General features: G+C 37.4%; 1 protein-coding gene across 4 annotated transcripts in view; it reads left to right on the plus strand.

The window, feature by feature from the left end:
• The window catches only part of Phc2 (polyhomeotic homolog 2), a 104206-nt gene that overhangs the window by 2022 nt on the left and 78214 nt on the right, over positions 1–23970 (plus strand). The window contains exons 1-2 of one of the 4 annotated variants that reach the window (XM_048815800.1): positions 27–762; positions 15081–15184. The gene's annotated coding sequence lies outside the window, so the exon portion shown is untranslated. Of the gene's footprint in view, positions 1–26; positions 763–15080; positions 15185–23970 lie in introns of those variants that run through there. The other 3 variants (XM_048815802.1, XM_048815803.1, XM_048815801.1) reach the window with 3 other exon arrangements.

Raw genomic sequence — 23970 nt, forward strand, 5'->3', positions numbered from 1 at the left:
CGGCGGCCGCGCTGCCGGGTAACCCTTTGGGCACCCAGGCTGGTCACGGAGCAGCGGGGCGCGGCGGCAGGGCCCAGCCGCGCGAGGCGGGGCATTGCCGTGGGCATCGGCGGCAGACGGCGGACGGCCTGACCCGGGATCCGCAGCGCGGGCCGCGCGGGACTGAGCAGCCCGGGCGGGCGACCTGCTGACCGCGGCACGCCGGGGCCCGGGACCCAGCCAAGAGGAGGGCTGCGGCGAACTCTGCGGCCCGGGCTTGCGGGAAGCTGCGGGGAACCGGCTGAAGTCCTGGCACTCGCGCGCTTTAGGGAGCGGGGATCCGGTCCGGCGCCAGAGGCCCTCCTCAGCAGCCAGTGGGCTTCGCGGCCTGCGTCTCCGCCACTGTCCCGCAGAGTGCGGGGGAAACCGGGGGTCGGGCCTGACCACGGCGCCCCCTCCTCAGCCGCGGCCTGACAGTCCAGCCGCCGGCACTTCAGACCCAGAGTCAAGCCTGGGGTCGGGCACGGACGGGGGAATCCTGCGGGAAGAAGGCGAGATTGGGGCGTGGGGTCACCAGCCAAGGGAACCCGGTTATTGGTACTGGGAGGAGAGGACAGTCCCCTTAAGGAAACACAGGCCCCAAAGTATGAAAAGGAAATTTACCCAAGCAAGGCACTGGCCCCTTGTTTTCTGTGCTGGGTGATGACCTGACACCCAAGGAAAAAGGTCACTGCGGGACACCTGGATCGGGTCTGTCATGTACAGAGGAAGCAGCTGTTTTACGTGAGTTTCTAACAAATTTCTTATGAGGAAAGATTTAAATTCATCTTTCTCCCCACCCCCCTCCTAGGACTGCTACAGAAGTGACGTCTTTTAATTATCCCCCCTCCCCCAATTCACTAAGACTGGCGGCAGCTTTAGGCTCACAGTGTAATTTAGCTTTCACTGCAATAGAAATGGTAGGATGGGAGATGTGCCACTAATATTTAGTTTGCCCTGGGAGTTTTCCTGTTAGGGAAAATGTTTTCATCTCCCATGGTGATGAAAAACCTACTAATGTACCAGTCATATCAATAGAGTTTCATTTATGAGTCTAAAGCCTTTTCTTCAAAATCAAGGGAAAATGTGGTTACACATGTAAAGTACCAGGAACCAAATTGATTTTTGCAAATGAAGTGCAAATTGCACTTCCGTGTTGCTCTTGATGTCTTTTATCACACAATAAACACTTGGCATATGCCAGGCACTCTGCTATGTCTTGGGGATGCCATGATAAATAAGATAATTAGTCCTTGTCCTCAAAGAAGTAGTGGGAGAGACAAAATTGTTAGTAAAAGTGATAGCAGCATAATAGAAGAGGGAACAATTAACTGTGTAGAAGATCAGGGAAGAACACACTTAAGCAAGGTGATAAAGGATGAATAAGAGTTTGCTTTGCAAGGAAGAGTGAAAGGACTTCAAGAACAACCAAAGCAGAGGGACCAGTGAATGCAGCCACTTAAAGAACGGTTTCTCTGGGGAATGGCTTCATATTGTAACTGTGGCATTTTCCCTTTCTCTACAACATGCCTTTACCAATATTACCTAGAATTTCTCAATTCTTATTACAATTTTCCAGTGGTATTTGTTTTTCTCCCTCATATTTTACCCTCATTAGTTTTTCTGAGCCTCATTCCTGGTCTTTGTCATCTATATCTTGGCAAGAAAGTTTCCAACAAGTAGAAGTAGAAACGGGGTAGTTTACAAGACTTCCCAAGGTAGAGGGCCTGAAAACTGGGCACTAGAAGCAGCTTCCTAGGAGGACAGATCTAAGCCATACAAAAAGAGAAATGCAGGTCATAGCCAGGGAAGCAATGCTGGATGTCAAATCTGTGAGACCTAGGGAAATGAGTAATAGGATCAGAAACTAGAAGGATCTGGATCAAAAGAGGATTGGACTGTGCCGGGAGTTAGGGCAAGCCCATTGGGGACAGGCCATGAATCACGCAGATGAGTCAGAACCCACTGTGGTGTAAAACAGCTGTAGATTTGACAACTTCAAGCACCTGTGCAGAAAAGGACAGTGTTATTTCCTTGGGAAACTATTTCCAGTGCTGTCTCCTTTCTGTTCTCTCTTCCTCTTTACTACTTATCCTCTTAATCCCAATTTCTACCCATGATTCACTTTTGTAGGATTTCTTTTACTAAGGTCTTAACTAAGAGAGCAGAGAAAATCCTGTTCTTCTGCCTTAGCGTGTATCTCCAGAACTATAAATAGTCCATTTTACCTCATAAGCCATCAACTTGCCAGCCTATTTTTACTTTCTGGTCATTTAGAAGCAGAGCACAAGGGTAGGTGACAAAGTTGTAAGATGGACCTTTTCTCCAGAGCTCATCTAATGTTTGAATCATTAAAGTCCTTTTAGCTTTACATAAGCCAAAATTTGTTTTTAGAATGAACTGTGGAGATTTTTTGACACTTCTCTTGTGAACTACATTACAGATTAAGCTGGGTAAAGAAGGTAGCTCAGGGGTGATGTGCCTAAAGTGCTTTGCTAAGATTGACAGTTGTGTAAGTTCTAGAAAATCATGGGTAGTATTTAAGCAATCTTCTCAATCAGTATATTTACTGAACACCTGCTTGTGTGCAAATACTGTGCTGTATTTGTGCTTTGGAGGAGACAGGAAAATGAGAGAGGTGGTGTGGTATGGGGTATTCTCAGTTAACTAGGATTTAGATCCCAGTTCTTCCAGTTACTTGCTGTATAACTTTGGGCAAGTTATTTGACTTCCGTTTCTTTATCTGTAAGAAAGCCACCTACCTCATACTATTTTGAGGAGTAAATGAAATCACAAAGATAAAGCATTAATTCAGCACATTTTGGAAGTACTAAACATGTGTTATTTTAGGAGTTGAGAAAGAAAAAGATCATCATGCTGGTTATAGTGGTGCATACTTATAATCCCAGCTACTTGGGAGGTGGAGGCAGGAGGCCTGCAAGTTCAAGGCCAGCTTCAGCTACTTAGCAAGATCCTGTCTTAAAACACAAATATTAAAAAAAGCTGGGAATATAACTCAGTGGTAGAGCACTTGCCTAGCATGTGTGAGACTCTGGGTTCAATCCCTAGTTATGATTAAAAAAAAAAGAAGAAGAAAAAGAGGAGGAGGAGGAGGAAGAAGAAGAAGAAGAGGAAAGAAGAAATAGTCATGAATTATCTTAGGGCTTCAATTTTAAAAGGGAAGGGAAGAAGGGCTGTGGTTGTGGCTCAGAGGTAGTACACTTCCCTGGCATGTGTGAAGCACTGGGTTCGATTTTTAGCACCACATAAAAATAAATAAAATAAAGGTCTATCAACAACTAAAATATATATATATTTATATATACACACATGTAATATTTTTTTTTAAGGAAAGGGAAGAGAAGGGAAGGGAAGGAAAGGAAAAGATCAACATGAGCTATGGACTATGATTACCAAAGAAAGCATTTTCAGAGCTATGTGAATTCTGTTGGAAGGAAAGTGGACACGATTTCCTGATGGGAAAAATAATGTTCATTAAACATTAGGTGGGGATATAGATGAAAGTTTTAGGCATCAATTAATGAGGTTAGCTAGTCTGGCAAGATCAGAGGATTTAAGCAGAAAAGTGTGAGCCTGGAAGAGTTTGTTGAAGACATGTTGTCACAAGCACTGAAACGCTGTAGATGATGGAAAGCAGATTTTTGGTTAGGAAAATGTGAGGTCATGAAAATAATATTTTAAAAAGATTCTCAACAGTCATTTGGAGAATAGACTTTAGTAAGGAGATAAAGAAAATTTTATAACCAGTTAGTTGGCTATTTAAAGGATGTTAGTGTGTGAGGGGATCAGGAATTGAGTAAGGGTTTTGCAATGACAACAAGAAAAATGTGTCTAATAAGTATTATAAAGGAGAAATGAACTAGACTTTGTGACTGATTGGATAAGGAGGGCAAGAGATAAAGTAGCATCAAATGTAGTCTTGACCCTAGGCGAAGGATCAGCAAAAATAGGACAGAGGAAGGAAAGCCAGGGGAGAAGAGGAGATGCTAACTAATATCCTGAGAGAATGCTAGACTTTTCAATGGACATGCCCCACAAGTGTTTGGAATTTGGGGGCTAATGGTCAAAAGAGGGAAGATAGGGAATTGTATGTAGAGAAGGTAGTAACTGAAGTCATGTGGTTAGCTGGGTTCACCACTGATTATGGCATAAAAATGGAAGTATGGAGAACCAAGAACTGAGGCTCAGAGATTAGCCACACTTAAGGATAAGGAGGGGAAATGGAGCTAGTACGGCAGAAAACAAGAAATATTAGAAAGGCAGAAGGACTCATTTATTCATCTAAGGCGTGCATCCTGTTCACCACTATTTGTGGTGCCCTGGTGGATGCATGGCCATGCTGCTAACCATGAGAGTGCAGTCTCACAGAAGTCACGAGAAAAAGGGTTTCAAGCTGGGAAAGTTGTTTCAAAAAGGGTTTCAAACTGGGTCCGCAGTAAGAAATTATGCAGAAAACACGGGAAACATCCATTATATTTAGGAGATAGGAGGTCGGAGTAACTTTTTGAAAGTGATAACTTTAATTTGGTCGGGGCAGAGAAGCATGGATATTAAAAGCCAAAAAGGTGGGGGTGGGGGGGAATTGTAGCATGAGACGCAGATAAGAAATGGAGACAGCATGCAGATTACTCAGTGTATGTTTGGCAATAAAAGGAAGGAAAATGGTTAGAAAAAGTAGCAGAGTCAAAGAAAAGATTTAGTCTTCCCTATGTGCCTCATTATTTTGTTCTAAACTGGTGTTCTTTTTCTTTTGTGACCTTAATAGCAAGTCAACAATTCATTTCTTCAACTTACTGCTTTAATAACTATACCTGTACATTACACTGAACAGTAATAGTATAGTTACCATTTATTAAGTGCTAGGCATTGTGCTAAGCATTTTATATATTCTATTAAATATCCCATTTAATTCTCACAAGCTGGATTCTAATCACACAACCTCTTGGAAATATGGAGAGGTGAAATACATCGCCTACGATCGCATAGCTAATGAGTGGCAGAGATAGGATTTTGATCCAGCTCTGACTCTTCAGCTTTTCTACAGGACCATGCCTTGCTGTCTCTGAAGGCAGGACCAGCTTCACGGACATGCAACCTATGCAGTCTCCCAGGACCCTGTACTTAGAGGGGCCCTGTGCCTGATTTAGTGCTCTATTGTTGCTGGCTTGCAATTTCAGTGATTTTTTAACAAGGGACGCTGCGTTTTCATTTTGCACTGGGCTCCACAAATCATGTAACCATTCTGGCTGGGGTATCAATGCTGCCTTTAGGTGTAAAGCTGGGAAAGTGTGCCACGCTGTAGCCTTTATTTTGGTCAAGTGGCCCAGAGTCCTTGCTGTGTCATGATGCACAATCACATTTTCCTGTCTTCCTCTCATTTTGGTTTGGTGGTATGAAGAGGGAAAGGAGATAATTTGAATTTTAAGTGGATTCCCAGTCAGTATGAAAAGAATAGAGAATGAAGAGAAAAGGAATTATTTACTCAAAATAACTTCTGGAAACTCATCCATTATATTTCAAGGGTATTATTTGATAAAGGTATAATCCTGTGCTATTTTACTCCCAATGTAAATAAAACATGAGTTCATTTCTGTTTCCTTTGTAGTCAGATGTACCCATGTGCCTATGGAAAGCTAAGGAGATCACTTTTCAAACTACTGAAACAGAAATTAGAGTTGGACAGTTTTTCTGGGACTTATCTGTTCTCTTCTGGTGCCTTTTTACCCAGACTGCCACCACCCTTTCACTCCCAAAGCACAGACTGCCCTGTTTACCATAGTGTCTGGAATGCTCATTTTCTGCTCTTGCCTTTATTGCTCATTCTGTTAAAATTTCATGTACTCCCACAGACCATGAAAAACAGGAAAACTTTTTTTTTTTACATTTTCTTTCTTTTTTGCCTTTGCTTGAACCTGAAAAATTAAAAAATTAAAATTTTTATGGTTTTAGTGGTTATTATTCTCTTGAAAACAATTTTTACTCACCGTCTCGCTCCTCCTATTCTCGATCTCCCTGAGTAATGATTTAACCAAGTACTAACCAGGTCTTGACACTAACCAACCATTTGACCTAGTCCTATGCCAGCCAACCCAGATGTCCTCATGGAGGAAATCAGACAGGACTGAGATTGTGTTTCCTCCTTCCCTTACCTATCTCCTTCCTGATTGGAATGTTTGTTTTCCTTTCCTATTCCCAACATGGACCAAGTAAACCTAAGAAAATGTGAGATTAAAAATATGAAAAGATTTCTGATGCAGTATAACTTATGGCATACCTCATGAGGCAGTTTAGGCGGCTATGTGTTCTCCATATTCTCTTGTTTGTGCTATGATATTGCTGCATAAGAAATTACTCAAAGTTTATCAGCTTAAAAAACAATCAGCTCCTTTATCTTTTAAGGCTCTATTCAAGCATTACTTCTCGGATACACATCCATCTTGCTTTTATTGACTTAGTATCTTTCCTCTCTGGTCCTCCTTTGTACTTTAACATCTCATGATAGCTTTTACCACATTTTTATAATTTCTAGGGACTGTGTCTTTTTCATACCTATAGTTCCAATTTCTGAAACTATTCCTTGAACATGATAGATGCTTAATAAATGGTTGTTGAACAATCTTAAGAATAACTACTACCTTTCTTATCTTTTACACTACTCTTTAGAAAACTTAGGTATACTGCAAAGTATCCAGCCTTGTGCCCTAGAATAAATATATCTTTGTTCATCTTCCCATCTATAGATCTATTGTCACTGAAGGTAAAAATGTAAAGGTTTATGTCAAGGACTACTTGACATGCCAGCTCTCTGGCTCTAGTGAGGACTCAGCCTTCTCTCACTCTGTGAATCCCTGTGCCATCCCTTCTCTAAAACCAGTTCCAGATCTCGTATGAAATTATATAGTTTCAAAGTCAACATTGGTTCACTTTTCAAATATTTAACTTGAGACTTTATAAAGGCAGGGTCTGTGTCTGAGTGTTAGTTGCTATATTCCCCATACCTGGCACTAGTAGCTACTTAAATACTTGGTGAATGAATTAATGGAACTCTTTTCTTGAAAACTTATGCCCATTCCTGCTATCCACGTGCTGACTTCTCATATGGCCTAGACTTTCTGCCCTGGTCCTTAATTCTTTTCTCCAATGCATAACATAGCTTACTTAGAACTAAGTTACCTTGTTGTCTCTTGGTCTTCCTAACTAATATTGGCCAGATGCCCTTGGGACAATATTCTTTTCTTTACCTCTAACCAGAAACATCTAGCATATGTATTAATTGTGTTTTAAAATATTGAACTAAAGAGAATTGCACTCAAATTTCTAAAGTGAATATGTCCTTTTTAAGAATGAGTTTTGGGGACTGGGATTGTGGCTCAGCAGCAGAGTGCTTGCCTCATATGTATGGGGCACTGGGTTCGATCCTCAGCACCACATAAAAATAAATAAATAAAATAAAGGTATTGTGTCCATCTACAACTAAAAAATATTTTTAAAAAAGAATGAGTTTTGGGCATAAAACAGGGTCTAAACTTTTTTGTAAGTTTATTGGAATGATTGACTTGTAAGCTTCAGCAGTTCAATGCAAATTAATTTTTATACCAACCAGTGAATCAAAGGAGGGGAGGGAAATGAATGGATGTGTAAATATGGTTGCCAGGGCAACTTTTCCTGACAGAAGAGAGACCTCACAGGAATTTATACCGTCCCTAAGAAGCAATGTAACCTGATCTTCCTCTGTTCTTTCTGATGGGAGAAGGACATGAAGAAACCCTAGGTGCAGATAAATGGGGCTTGAGACTTAGATACCTAAGGTGTAAGTTCTCCAAGTTAGTGGAGTTCTTCAGGGCACCTGACAACTAGCATAAGGCTCCTGTTCCTTTTAAGGAACCATCTGGAAATGCAGAATTTCTGTGAACCCATCTCTGAAATAGTATTTCTTTATTCAACAATTATTTATTTGGCATTTTCTAAGGTCCATTGCCCAGAAGGGAATATAATTGTAAGAGGTTAATAACTATTTGGAGGTAATGGATTACACCTAGTGAATGTTCCTTCAATTTTGCTGTAAATTACTACTTTGAATAGAGGATGACATGGAATTAATTAAATATTTAATGTTTTATAAAAAATAAAATTGACTTCTGTAGAAAAAACATAACACAAGTGTATCTTGTGCTGTATTTGTGTTCTTCAGCCATTGCTCCTGAGAACAGCCTAACTTGCTGATTCGTAAAGCCTTACCCTAAGGTAGAAGTTCATCTAGTGGCAGTGTCACCTTTACTGTGGATTTAGTAACCATGAAAGACAAGTCCATCTTCTTAAAGGCTAAAATCACAAAACTCTTCTTATTTTTGCTATAGGTGGTGGGTAGATTGAGAATTTAAAATCTTGTCTACAAGATGTGGTTGAAATATCAAACCTTGCCCCATATCTGAAGCCTATTATTCACTGCTGCTTTACTTTTCTTTTCACTTTTATTTTGTGTTCAGTTATAATAAGGCTGGCATTTGTTTGAAGAAAAAAAAAACATATAACTTTAAAGCCTTTTAATCCTTTAATGTACTGAGGTTTTGTTTGGTGCCTGCTAGCTTTCATTGGCCTGCAGGGAGGCAGGAGGTGAGGGTAGCAGCAGGGACACTGAAGCCAGAATGCTTGGGTTCCAACCTGCCTCTGCCACTCTTTAACTGTGACTTTCATTCTTCAAGTCTCACTCTGTGCTTCCTTCTTCTTTTGTATATTGGGGATAATCATGGCTCCTACTAATAAGAATTATGGAACTAGATAGGTTAATACATGTAAGGTGCATAGAAAGACTTTGTAAATTTTTCTTTTTACTATTTCCTGTGACCTCCAAGATAGTAGAGTTGATTCCCTTTAAAGGAAGAGAAAGTTGAGATGTATAAATGTATAATAACTTCCCCAAAGTTGTTCAGTAAGATTGGCTCATTATTCTTACACTTAGTGTGGCACTGAAATTTCCTATTCCGCTTTATAAAAGAGAAAGAAATTGAGAATTAGAGTAAAAGGGAAGAATTTTGCTTTTGGAGCATTTTTGACATAGAAATTACTTCACAAAAGACACTGAAGCACATGAAAATGAATTTTCTCAAAGGCAGAATGAATGTGAGAAATGATTGGAATATATATAAGAGAATATCATTTTGAGCCAGGGTTGTAGTATATCCAGCCCTATTATTGATAACAGGGAACTATTGGATGGCAGTACAACAGCTGCCAATCATGTCAAAATCTTCTAATTATAGAGGTGAACTTACCCATCCCTCACAGATTTTTAGTATCCTATTCTGTCTTGTTCACCTGAATATATAAGCTTTATTTCTATTTTTGGCCTTTAAATCTATTTATTTATCCAAGAAACATCTTTAAACTTCTTTACCTCATTTTTATGGATGCTAAGATGGACACAACCCTACCCATAGGTCTCTAGAGACAGACACAGAAATTTTAATTCTGTATTGTGGTTAGTGCCATTACAGGAATATGGGTAAGAGGTCCAACAGCTTACTAGAGGGACCACTTTGCTCTGCAGAGAAATGTTAGGAAAATTTTTCTGGCGAAAGTGACTTTTGAGATGATGATTGACCCATAGGGAGGGACTTCCCAGGCCAACAGGAGGCGGTATGTGCCTAAGTGGGGCGTCTGCAGGTGAGAGCATATGTGGGAACTCCAAACAACCCTGAGGATGGCAGTGCAGCATGAGCAGGGTAGTCACAGAAACCAGGACTCAGATCACTAAAGTCTGGGAATTTTAGACTTGATGATGCTACTAAACCACCTCAAGAGTGGCATGATCAGATTTGCCTTTTAGGAAGATCACTCGTGGCATCACTGTTCCCAATTATGCTGCTTGGTTCGTTTTGAGGTTAAATATTATGAAGACAGGAACCAACTAACATAACACGGATAGTAATTTCAGCAAACACAGATGAAGTACTTACCTTGTGCCTGGTTCTGATATAAGCAATTGAAATATATTTATTCATTTTATCCTCGTAACAACTATACTATTATTATCTCCATTTGTAGATGGGAAGTTTAAAGCACAGAGAAACTGGTAACTTGGTAAAAGTCATGTGACTAGCAAGTAGGGGGGCTGAGACCTGAACCCTGGCAGTCTGGCGCCCACAGTCCATGCTGTTGAGCACTGTGCCACACAGGGCATTACACTTGGGAACTGGTCAACAGAAGATATGTGACAATGTCTAGTCCTTTCACTCCTCCAGCCCCCCTTCTTTGTGTTTCTGCTTTTCGCTGTGTCCTCTTTCATTATCTTTTACCATTAATATCTTTTTATCTTTTATTAATATCCTTGTATAGTTTTGGTATCAAGGTAACTCTGAGAAGGCAAGAGTTTCCTTCTTTTTCTGTTTTCTAGAAGGGTTCATATAGTGTTGGCATTATATCTTCCTCTTTTTTTTTTTGGTACCAGGAATTGAACCACCCGGCACTGAGCCATATTTCCAGCCCTTTTTATTTTTGCTTTTGAACCTGAAATCCTCTTACCTCAGCCTCCTGAGCCACTGGGATATGGCATGCATCACCATGCCCTGCCCTTTCTTGAATATTTAATAGAATCCACCAGTGAAGTTATCTGGGTTATCTGGACCATGAGTTGTCTTTGTGGAAAGGTTTTAAGCCAAGAATTAAGGTTCTTTAGTAGATTCAGGGGTATTCAGGTTTTCTCTGTCTTCTTGAGTGAACTCGGATAGTTTGTGTCTTTCCAGGAGTTTATCCATTTCACCTAAGTTGTTTAATTTATTGGCATAAACTACTTTATACTAGTGTCTTATTGTCCGTTAGTATCTATAGAATTTCTTTCATTACTACTATTGATAATTTGTGTCTTCTATTTTGTTTCTGATCCCTCTCACTAGAAGTTTATTGATATTATTGATCTTTTTCAAAGACCCAACTTTTCATTTCATTGATTTTTATCTGTCATTTTTCTGCTATTTCATTAATTCCAATTCTCATTAATATTTCTTTTCTTATGCTTACTTTGTATGTTATTTGTTCTTCTTTTTCTAGCTGCTTAAGGTTTGAGACCTTTCTTCTTTCCTACTATAGGTATTTATTCCTATAAAATCCTTGTATTAGCTATATCCCACAAATTTTTTTCTGTCATGTTTTTATTTTATTAGGTTCAAAATATTTTCTGATTCTTCTTTGACCCATGAGTTATTTTGAAGCGCATTGTTGGTTTCCAAATACTAGGGATTTTCCTATCAGCTTTTTCTTGTCAGTTCTAAGTACACTTCTGTTAGGCTCAGTTAATATATTTTGTATGATTTCAATTCTCCCAAATTTAATGAGACTTACTTTATGGTTCAGAATGTGAATTCCATTGTCATTAAGTAGAGTGTTCTATATATCTATATTAGGTTAGTAGTGTTATTCAATTCTTTTGTATCTTTATTAATTTTAACGTCTGCTTGATCTAACAATGACTAAAAGAGGAGTTTTGAAACTTCCAATTATAAATGTAAATTTGTCTTTTCCTCCTTTTAGTTCTACGAGTTCTCCCCTTATGTGTTGTGAAACTGTTGCTGGTGCATGCACATTTGGGATTGTATGCCCTTTTGATGAATTGACCCTTTTATCATTATAACATCATCTTATTTTTCCCTAGTAATATTCCTTGTTCTGCAGTCTACTTTGTTCAATATTGATAAAGTCATTTTGGCATGTTTTTTGTTTGCATGGTATATTTTCTCCACCATTTTATTTTTAACCTATATGTGTCTTTATATTTAAAATTGGTTTCTTATAGAGTGTGTATATTTGCCTTTTGATCCAATATAACAATTTCTTCCTTTTAATTGGAATGTTTATTTATATTTATATCTGTCATAATTATTGGTATGGCTGGCTTTAAATTGATGATTTTGCTATTTTTTTCTGTTTACCCCATCTATTCTTTTTTTAAATTTTTTCTCTTATTTTAGATTGAGTTTCTTATTTATAACTCCATTTTATCTTCATTATTGCTTATTGCCTGTTGTAGTTTAGATCTGAAATGTCCCCAAAGGCCCTTGTGATGAAGGCTTGTTCCCTAGCATGGTACTATGGGTAGGTGGTGAAAACTTTAAGAGGTGGACCCAGTGGGAGAATGTAGATCACTGGTGATGTGCCGCAGCAGGGACTGTGGGACCCTGGTCTCTTCCTCTCTCAATCTCTTTCACTCCCCTGCTATGAGATGATCAGGCTTCCTCCCCCACATGCTCCCACCATGATATTCCATGTGACTACAGGCTCAGAGCAATGGGACCAATGAGTAATAGACCGAGACCTCCAAAACCATGAACCAAAAGAAAACATTTCTCTCTATAAGTTGATTATCACAAGTATTAGTTAGAGTAATGGGATGCAAACACATTGCCTTTATGTCTTTATCATTTTTTTAGTGGCTGCTTTTATAATATCTCTTTTATTTATTTACATGTTCAAATAATATTGTATCACTTTGTATATACTGAAAGTACTTTAAAACTTTACACTGCCATTTTCCCCCTTCTGTCTGCTATTGTCATATATTTCATTTAATATGCTGTCACTTTTGCTTTAAATGGTCAATTATTTTTAAAAGATATTTTAAAGTGGGAAAACAAGTAACCCACCTGTGTACTGTTTCAGACATTCTTTATTTCTTTATGTTATTGAATGCCATGACCTTGGTAAATTCACGTTGGTTCCAAAAGGTTTTGAATATCTTCCTTAGAATTTTCTACAAATTCAATCATGTTGTCTGCAAATAAAAAGATTTTCTTCTTCCTTTCTAATCCTCATGCCTTTTTTTACCCATCATTTTGTATTTTGTATTTTGGGACAAGGGATGCTCAACCTGTACTTTGTTTTTTGTTATCAGTTTCCTTTAGCTTCAAGAACTTCTTTTCATACTTTTAGTAGTGCAAATATGCTAAAATTAATTCTTTCCATGTTCATCTGTCTGAAATGTTCTATTTTATTTTCATTTTGAGAGATAGTTGGCTGGGCAAAGAATTCTAGCTTGGCAGGGTTTTTGTTTGGTTGTAGTTGGTGTTGTTTGGGGGGGGGGCGAGGGTTCTTTATTCCAGTACTCTCTTGCCTGCCAAAGCTCATAAGAAATCTGTAATTTTTATCTTTGGTCTTCTGTAATGTGTCTTTTTCCCTGTCAACTTTTAAGATTTTCATTTTATCACCTTAGAAATTTGATTATGATGTTATTGGGATCATTTTCTTTATATTTATTCTGCTTATATTTGGGCTTCTTGGATCAAATACAGAAATGTTTAAATATGTTAAATTTTAAAAATTTTATTCCCTTCCTCTCAGATCTCATTTCCTTCTGGAACTTCAATCCCCAAAATATCAGATTTCTTAGTGTTGTCCTACAGGTCGCTGACGCTCTGCCCATTTTTATTCAGCCTTCTAGGCTTCTTTCTGGATAATTTCTAATGCTGTATGCCTTCGAGTTCACTGATTTTTTTCCTGAAATTTCTAATCTGTTATCAGTCTCATTCAGTCTATTTTTCATTTGAGATGTTGTGTTTTTAGTCACTAGAAGTTTAATTTCAGTCTTTTTTATGTTTTCTTTTTCTCTTGTTCTCATTTCATGTTTTTGCTACTTCTTGAACACATGGAACATATTTTTCTAAAGATATTTAAATACCTTATGTGCTAGTTTTTTCATCCCTGTGACTTCTGGGTCTATTTTTATTTATTTACTTTTTTATCTTGATTAAGGGTCTTTATTTATTTATTTATAGTGCTGGGATTGAACCCAGGGCTTTGTGTGTGCAAGGTAAGCACTCTACCAACTAAGCTATATCCCCAGCCCAAGGGGTCTTGTCTTTTTGTTTTTCTGAATGCCTTATGATTTTTTATTAGATACCAGGCACTGTGAATTTTATATTTTTCATTGCTAGATTTTGTTATATTCCTTTAATTAGCTTTGGCTTTTGTTTTGGAATACAGTTTAGTTACTTAAACATAAACTATTAACAGCCCTGTGTCAACACTGGAGTTGTTCTGTCTACTCTTTTCAAATAGTCTTCAGTAGTTTTCTCTCATGCGTGTGTAGATTAGTACTTAGCCAAAAACTCGAGGGAGGCCTGTCTGTGGAACTCCAGGGTGTTTCTCTTTCTCTCCATGCTTTTCTTCCCTCCCTCCCCAGCCCTTCTCTCTGGTTCTTTGTTCTACAAATTTAAGCCATTTTGCCCTTCTTGATCTCTTTTCTTAGTCTCCTCAACCCAGGGAAACCCCTGGACTGGTTGTGTGTTCCCTTCTGCATTGCATCCTGGAAATGCCTTCAAGCAGCAAATGGGTAATTCATAGGGCTCACTTTGTTTCCTTTTTCCCAGAGACCACAGGCCTGTCAGCTACTGCCTAGAAACCATTGCTTCTATACTTTGTCCAATTTTTTAATTGTGTACAGTAGGAGGGTAAATCTGGTCCCTGATTCTCCATCCTCTAGGTAGAAGTCTCTAACATTTTTTAGGGACCTTACATATTGACAGTAGATTGCTTTCTTTAAAGAGCTCTCACTGTAAGACACGGCTTTTGAAGAGTTAAAAAGTAGATCTGTATTTAAAGTAATAAAAATTGTATATCTAAATAAATCAAAATATGATTTAGGAAATTTAGATCTTCCCCACATGGCTATCTATCATATGACCGGAGACTAATTCATTGTTATAGAATTGCAGGGGGTTGAAAAGTAGTTTCAGAAGAGGGCTAAAGCAGACCAAATTGTGACTTACTGAGGAACTGTGGTTGCTCAGAGCTGTACCCAGTCACTGAATCTTAGCTACAAACCCTTCATTGCCTTACTGTCTATTTAAATCCTTTGTCAGTGTTCTTCAGGGTTTAAATTTTTATTTTGATGTTTCATCCATTATTCGAACAAGGAGTAAAACACTCAGAACCAATGTGATAAAGATCAAAATCATAGTGAGAAAGTCAGACAAATAAAATGCTAACAATATTTAAACTGTGGTAGTCTCCACTAACTACTGTTTAACACCAGAATTAATGTTTTTCTCCAGATCCTTGCTGGCTGCACTGAAATTAAGTGAGGCTAATGATAATAATCCATCCTTGGGCCAACTTCTGTGGAGCAATAGATCAACCTCAACTATTAACCTTTCGTGTGAGTATGTGTGGTGTGTGTGCATGTATGCAAGAGACAGAAAGTGCATGTGCAAGTACACATGCTCCCTGACTTATTTTGTACCTTGTATATGCCGGGCATCTCAACCATCATGACAACCCTGTAAATTCAGGTTTTTAGGTATACATCTCAGACATTTAATGAAAAAACTGAGATCCAGAGATACTAAATGACAAGTCCAAGTTTTCCCACTACACCACACTATCTCTTACAATGCCATGCAGCATTACCATATGTAGTATCAGAATTCAGCCGACAACAGACCACAAACAACCTTGGGCCATGCATCTTGCAGTCGTGTACCCTGAGCTACAAAAGGCAAGTAAGACAGTGTTGGATGGATAATCATAGTGTCTTTCATTAGGAAATAATTTGAAGTTTATAATTCACATGCAGCAAATCAAAACAACAATGAAGTAGTTAAGGCATTAGTACATTATTTTCTTTACTTAGGCCAATTTAACTGAAAGAGACTGATGCGTGCCCAACACTATATTACCTGTTGCTAGATAGGCCTTTAAGTTTGAGGTTATAGTCACTATTAACAATGTCTGTGTTTGCACCTTTATCTGTTAAATTGATGGTCTTCATAAAGACCTTCACATTTGAGATTGTACAATGGAATAATTTTTCTGTAGTTGACTTCTAGCTGTGCCATTCTGTATAAGATCCTACATCAACTACAGGTCAAGTATCCCTTATCTGAAATGCTTAAGATATTTGTATTTGGGGGTTTGGATTTTTTTTTTATTTTTTATTTTTTCAAATTTTGGAATATTTGCACATAAATGATGAGATGTTTTAGGGAAGGGACCCAACTCTAAATATGAAATTATTTTTTGTTTCTTATAATATATATTATCCTGAAGGTAACTTTATATAATGTATTTAATAATTTTGTACATGAAACTGAATTTTATGGCATGAAATTTTCCACTTAAGTATTATGTTGGTACTCAAAATCTTCAGATTCTGGAGCACTTTGGATTTTAGTATGGTCAAGGTATGCTCCACCTGTATTTTGCTTGCAGTCATCTTGATTTTGCTCATGATGATGAAGCTGCCTCGGGCTCCTCCTTCAGCTTCTCTCTGCCTGTGTTGGTGTCCATTGTTGGTAGATTGCTGTTATTATAGGAACTCATAATTAGATAGTAAGTTCAATGAATGCTTGTTAATTTATCAATTCTAGGTATCTTATTATTTCTACTATTATTGGTACAGACAACCTTGAGTATGGCTACTTAAAAACCTATATATAAAGTCCTTGGTGATAACCTTGAGTTTCTCCTATAAAGATACAAACACTAACAGATTTACTTTGGCTTGTGGCTAATCGGGTATTAGTGCCTTGCTTTCAAATCCTATACAATTTTAAAATAGTTTCTGCATTTATCAGTGAGCAGTGCTCTCTTTCATATTGTTTTTTGGTATTATACATAGGTTGTATTGAACTTGAATTTGCCATTTATTGGGATAGAGAATTGTAAGGGTACATATATCTGGTACTGTGTTCGTCAGGAGTTTTTCTCAGTGTGAAACATGCTGGCCTATGTAAGGATTATATCTACAACATTGATTTTATTAGATAGTCAGTGGTCATGTCATGCTTTTGTATATAGAATGGAGACTCAGGATTCTTTTTTTTTTTTAAATTCCTCATCTCCAAAATTTAAGGTGAAACTAGTGGTAATTAAATAGAAGGGGAGAAATTATGTTTAGTGTTTACATATATATGTGTGATAACACTTTGATTATTTTTTAATTTTTATTTTATTATTTTTAAATTTGTACTTTTTATTTTTAATTAACAAATCAATGTACATATTTATGGGGTACAGTGTGATAATTTAATATACTACACTTATACAATGTATAAAGATCAAATCAAGGTGATTAGCTTCTCCATCTTCTTATATATTTTATCCTTTCTTTGTGTTTGAAGCATTTAAGCTCCTCACTTTAGTTCTTCATAAAATATATAATGGGTTGCTATAAACTGCAGTCACCCAACCATGCTGCAGAACACTACATTTTATTATTCCTATTTATCACCCATAGTCCAACCTCTCTCTATCCACCCACCACACTCTTCCTTGTCTCTATCTCTGTCCTTTCTTCTTGCTTGAGAGAAACTGTCTCAACTTCTATATATGACTGAGAACATAAAGCATTTTTCTTTCTGTGTCTGGCTTATTTTACTTAACATAATTACCTCTGACATTGTCCATTTTGCCACAAATGACAGGATTTCATTATTTTTTAGGCTGAATAATATTTCATTGTTTATATTTACCATTGTTTCTTTATCCATTTATCTGCCGATGAACATCTGGGTTGATTCCGTATCTTGACTATTACAAATAGTAAGCCTTGGTTTTTAAGTTACCATATAAATATTAGTTAAGAAGTCCTCTTCAGGACCAGACTGCCTGAACTTGAACCCTAGCTCTTCCAGTCACTAATTGTAAGTGTGACTTTGGTCAAGTTACTTAACCTCTCTGTGTTATTGTACCCTGTGACCTTGGTAAATTCACTTTAATTCTAGTAGTAGTTGTTCAATAGATTCCTTAGTATTTTCTACAAATTCATTCATTTTGCCTACAAGTGAAGACAGCTTTACTACTTCTTTTTTAAACCTTTATGCTTTTCTTACTTACTTTGTTGTGCTGGCTAGCACCTCCAATGTAATATTAAATGAACAATTGAATTCTATTCCCAGTCTTAGGGGAAAAACATTCAGTCTTTCACTATATAAACATGATGTCAGTGTAGACTTTTGTTATGTGATCTTTTTGAAATTGAGGACATTTTCTTCTATTTCTAGTTTGCTTAGAGTTGTTATGATGACTGAGTACTGAATTTTGTCAAATGATTTTCATCTATCTATGGGGATAATCATATGCTCACCTTCTTTGTTAATATGGTGATTTATATTGATTGATTTTTTTCAAATGTTAGAATTTCTCTTAATATAACAAAAAGAAATTGAGATATTCCATTATCTTTTTTTGTGTGCATTTGTTGGGAACTGGCAGTATTTTAAGATAGTTCAAAATCTCTAGGCTTATTCTCTGTCTCTCAGTTATAAAGACAATATGTTAAAGACATAATAGACAATAATAATATACCCTTTAGGGGAGAAACAAATGATTATATTGAGACTTTCTAACTGGTGATTTAAATTTTGTGATGAAATAAAAACTATAATAATATAGTATTTACACTAGCTTCCTGATCATTTAATTCTCCCATAATTCACAGAAAAGCAATTTTAATTCTTTTGAGATCTTCCTTTTCAAATAAATGAACACACTGGGTAATGAAGCTGACTAGGTAACACATAATTGTTGAGATGTAATTCACTCCATATTTAGAAATATTTTAGAGTGGCAATTATAATAAGCACAAGTGTCCAAGTGATAAAATGCTCAGTTCTTCATTGCATGATAAACAAAATGTGGACTTCCGTAGTTGACACCTTGATTTGTCACGTTTGCTGTTCAACTGTGGCCATCATATGATGTTCGTTCTCTTTATAGGAAGGTATTTTGGTTGTTTGTTACTAGGTATTACAAGGCCTGTCTTGTCATAGTGACTGCTATTTTTGTAAAGAAAGTGGTTTAAAATAAGTGTTCAAATATAGAAAGAATGATTCATTCCCCTGTTGCCAGGGCCAGTACTACAAATGGAAATCACACTGAGGGGGACATCAGCTGATTGAGTCTTCCGTTAGGTTTTATTTTCATAGCCTTTGATTCCTAAAGCCATAGCTTGCCCATTGCCTCAACAAATGCATTGTACAAACACAACTGAATCACATAGGTGAGTACGTGGCTGAAGGCAGCTCTGGAATCTTGTGAAGCTTCCCCTATGTGAGCTGCATCAGCTCTCTCACAGGATTGGTCTTTTCAGTTTCCAGAAGCAGCATGGCCTGCTCCATTCAGCTGCCATGCCTACCCCATTCTTTAACTCTGTCTCTCGCTCCCTGAGCATCATTCACAAAGACAGTCTGCTCTAAGGAGAGGCACAGCCAGCTGAGGAAGGAGGCCAGGGAATCATGCCAATCAGAGGGGAAGAGTAAGACATTAAAAATGACATCAGTGCAGTAATCCCATGGGGACTGAAACAAATTGAGCTGGTAGGTTTTTCCTGGAAATTCCAGCTCTTTCCAGGCATTTGTTTTTCTCTGTAAGAGCAGGGCAGGTTTGAGTCTTTTTATGTGACAGGCCATTCAGCAGAAGCAGTTAAGCTTACACAAAACTACTAAATAAATAACAGGCCTTCCAGCATATACTTCATGTAAAATGATATGAAGTCATTATAGTTTTTTCCTTATGGTATTCTTTAAAAATCTTTTATTTAACTTGGTGCAAAAGAAATTATAAGGTAGGGATAGTTTAAAAGGAAGACTATTTGATAGAAAATGATCACATTTGAAGTATTTGTTATTCTCTTAACATTATGTGGGTAGATTTCTGGTTCTTAGCAATCAGTACAGTTCAATAAATATGTATTATGACCCACCCACTCATGGATGAGTGCCACTCTTTATTTTGTGTAGGCCATCTGAGACAGAGGATGGAATTAGAAGATAAACTTCTTTACTAATCACTGATTGGGGATGGATTGGACCTGGAAAGCACTGGTCAGGGGTGGCTAATAATAGGCAATAGATATAAAGGAACTCCTGGGGTTTTTTTAATAATCAATGTTGTTTTTTCTAATTACAAAAGTAATATGTTTTCATTATAGAAGATTCAGATAAGCAAAGTCAATTTTAGAAACCTATTATGAAAGCACCCTAAAGTAATGCTGTTACCATTTTGTTTGCTATACTTCTAACTTTTTAAGTTTGTGGATATATAGATATAGCTATAGGTATATTTGTTTTTACAAAAGCCATGCCTTGTACTCTTTTGTAAACTGTTTTTGTTACCTTATTGTGAAACTTTATCCCCAACTGATGGAATTTAAAATTTTTAATTCCCCTCTTTTTTTATTATTTGTTCTAATTAGTTATATATGACAGCAGAATGCATTTTGGCTCATTGTACACAAATGGAGCACAACTTTTCATTTCTCTGGTTGTACAATGAAGAGTCACGCCATTCGCGCATTCATACATGTACATAGGGTAATGATGTCTGTCTCATTTCACCATCTTTCCTATCCGCATACTCCCTCCTCTCTCCTCACTCCCCTCTGCCCCATCCAAAGTTCCTCCATTCTTCCCTTGCCCCCACCATTATGGATCAGCATACACGTATCAGTTCCCTCTTTTAATAACCATCCAGGTAGCTAAATCTTTGTGACCATCCACTTTGCTTGTTTGTTTGTTTGATGTGGGATCTCACTGTGCCCTAATCTTGAACTCCTGGGCTCAAGCAATCCTGCTGCCTCAGCCTCTTGAATAGCTAGCTGGGACTTCATACACACTACCTACCCCCATGATTATGTAAGGCAAATTCCTAAATATGGAATTACTGTATCAAAGTTATATGAAATACTATGACTCTTAATGTAGTTTTTTTATTTCCCCCAACTTATCAGCAGCAATTGTGTGAGAGAGTATGGACATAATTGAGCATTAGCAAGCTCTTTATCTGTATTTATCTACTTATATATCCTTGCACTTTCAATCCTGTTGTAAAGTAGTTTTCATTGTTCTCAGTCATCAACTAATACTTTACTATAAGTAGGTGGGGGAGGGTGGAAGAGATGAATTCCTGAGAACCTGTTTCTCTCTTGGGGCCCCAGGCTGGTGACAAGGAAGGCAATAAGACTGTTTTGGTCCTAAACAAAGAGTAGATACTTATAAAAAAACCAGAAAAGATACCTAATCTTTAAGAGCTCACTGCGTAGTCAGGAAAGAGAAAACACATACATTTGAAGCAAACTAGTATAAATACAAATTCACAAGATTAAAACTATTTTCTTTTTTGGTTGATTCTGCCATGTGACCAGCAGTGGCTTCATTAAAGAAGGTTCGATTCGTGAGCTCCAGGACGGCTTCTCCTAGCTCCAGCCTCCAGCCACCTAATGCGGTAGCGAGGTTTACTGAAGAGGCCAGCGAGATGAGAGAACATGCCAGGGAGTGGACTTTTATTGGGGAACAAAAAATTCCAGGGAAAATCCCATCCAATGAAGGTTAAGGGGGGCAGCATTCCAAGGTCAGGGGCGACGATTTGGTCTTTGGGGCAGTGGACAGACACGCCTCTGCACGGACAAGCCCTCGGACCTGGAAAAGAGTGGGGAAAGCTCTGACACAGCTGTGTCTAAGCGCATCTCACCCAGCCAGGGAGGTAACTCAAATCACGTTCGAGGATGGCCTCCCGCAATTGATGATTTAAATACATTTTTCCTTTTGCCTATAAACACTCTGACAGAATATAATCAAACAGGCTGGCTGATTACCTCTCCTCACCCCACCGTGTTCCCTCACTCTTACTTGAGGAACTTTTACTTCTGTTAATGGGATCTAGGTACTTAGAGCCACTGATGACAACTAGAAAAGCTGAGAACAGCATTCTTTTTAATTTTTCTTACATTTATTAGAGTGTTAACAAAATAGGAAGGTAGTACTGAGCCAAAATCTTGGGTAAAGCAAGTATGCAGAGAGGTAAACTTAGCACTCAAATCATTTTTCTCTGAATGCATTTATTAGTCTGAAAGAAATGTATGTGAAGTCAAGCTGAGTATTTGCCAATCTCATAGGATAAGGAAGATAGGTATCAAACCTAGAGACTCCCCCAAGTAAGAAATTGGATAAATCCTTTCCCTCTTTAAGGGGAACTATGAAGAGTGATCTGGAAGTAAACCATTCCTGGAATGGGTCAATTTTGTGTCTCCTAGGTAACAGACTTTTGGCTTACACCAGGGTGATTCTATACTACTAGTGTCTTCTGGTACCTGACAAAAGCAAAGAAAAATCCTTTCTAAAGAATGGTTCCACTATCTAGGACTCAAATTAATCTTTAAATTTTTTCTGGTATAATTACCTGCAGTTACACATAATCATTCCATAAAATAACAAGATACCTTGAGTAATAACCAACAGAAATAACAGGAGAGCTCACTGTGGAGACAGGAGAGAGAAAACACATACATGTAAAGAGTCATACTCTTGAAAACACAGAGAGTCCCACAAAACTTCTTTCAGATATTACAATCAGTAGGCAAACTATGCTATGTTTAAAGATATTTTTAAATGATTTTTAAATATCTTTAAGAACATGAATCTATAAAAAGTATTATAATAGATCTGAAAAATAATTACATGTAACTTCTAAAATAAAAAAAACACATCAACCAAATTAAGAACTCCAGTTAACATATTTATCAGAAAATCATTCATAACTGAGGACAAAACTGGAAAATAGGTCTGAAGAAATTATCCAGAATACAGCATGGAAAATAAAATGACAGAACATATGCAAGAGACAAAGAGGATAGAAGGAGAACATCTACTAACATACCTTTACTTAGAGTTCCAAAAAGTGAGGAGTTGAGAAGGAGGTGTATTTGAACAAATGATGGCTGAGAATTTTCCCTAAGTGACATAAAAACTACAATTTACATTTTCAAGAAGCTTAATGAATCTCACACTGGTAAATGAAAAGAATTCACACTTAAGCACATGATAGTGAAGCTGAAGATAACCAGAGATAAGTCTTTAAAAGATGATTAATAAGTAAACAATTTACCTTGAAAGAAGCATCAGGTAAAAATATGGCTAACTTCTGGATAGCAATAATGAAAGACAAGACTTCTACAGGAGTCTTTGCAGATCCTTTGCTATATAAGGACCTCCTGCCAAGGGGGTGCATGAAACCAAAATCTAATCCTCATTCCAAGTGTCCAAACCTGGCCCTGGCTCTCAATTGTTTCTTCTCAAAGAACACCTTTTCCTAATTTCCACAAAGTATCTTCCATTTGCCAAGCCACGTGTCTGTAGGGCAGCATCTACTCATTGAAGGTACCTTGTTTTAATTTTCATGAAATCACCAAATGAGCTAGCAGCAGCTCTGCAGAGGGTGGAATAATGTCAAAGTGTCTCAGTTTTGAAGTTATATGTTCTTTCTCTTCTTCACACAGGTAGACTTAGGCAGAAGGAAAATTAAATGCATTTGAGCCAGACAGATGCAGAGAGTTTGCCATTATTACATTAAATGTAAATGGGCTAAGTGTTTCCACTAAAAGACAAAGATTGTCATACTGAATAAAATAATTTAACACTCTGCTATTTACAGAAGACACACTTAAAATATGTTAGTAGTTTATTATCGGGATTGATTTCTATTGTAAATTACAATACACAAGACTGCCCCCAACAACAAAGAATTATCTAGCCCAATTTAATAATACTTGGGTTGAGAAACCTTGATATAAGTAAACAAAAAAATTACAAATAAAAAGATAGGAAAGAAGATATACCATGAAAATGCACACTAGAAGATAAGCCAATACAGCTATGTTAACAATAAACAGAATTATACTGAGTCACCACTTCTAGAGATAAAAGGGGCTACTTTTAATCTTAATTTTAATTTAATTAAAATTTCCTCAATGTACTGCTTTTTCCCATAACTTAAAAACCTCTGGGATTATTAATAAAATAATATGCTAGCCAATTTTATTGGACAAAATATTTTAAAAACTAAAATTTTCATTTAACAGAAAGATTTAGTAATTTTAAAGTTATGCACATCTTTCTAGATGTAGTGGCATTCACCTGTAGTCCTGGCTACTCAGGAAGCTAAGGCAGA

This window comes from Marmota marmota, unplaced genomic scaffold (genome assembly GCF_001458135.2).
Source record: "Marmota marmota marmota unplaced genomic scaffold, marMar, whole genome shotgun sequence".
NCBI lineage: Eukaryota > Metazoa > Chordata > Mammalia > Rodentia > Sciuridae > Marmota > Marmota marmota.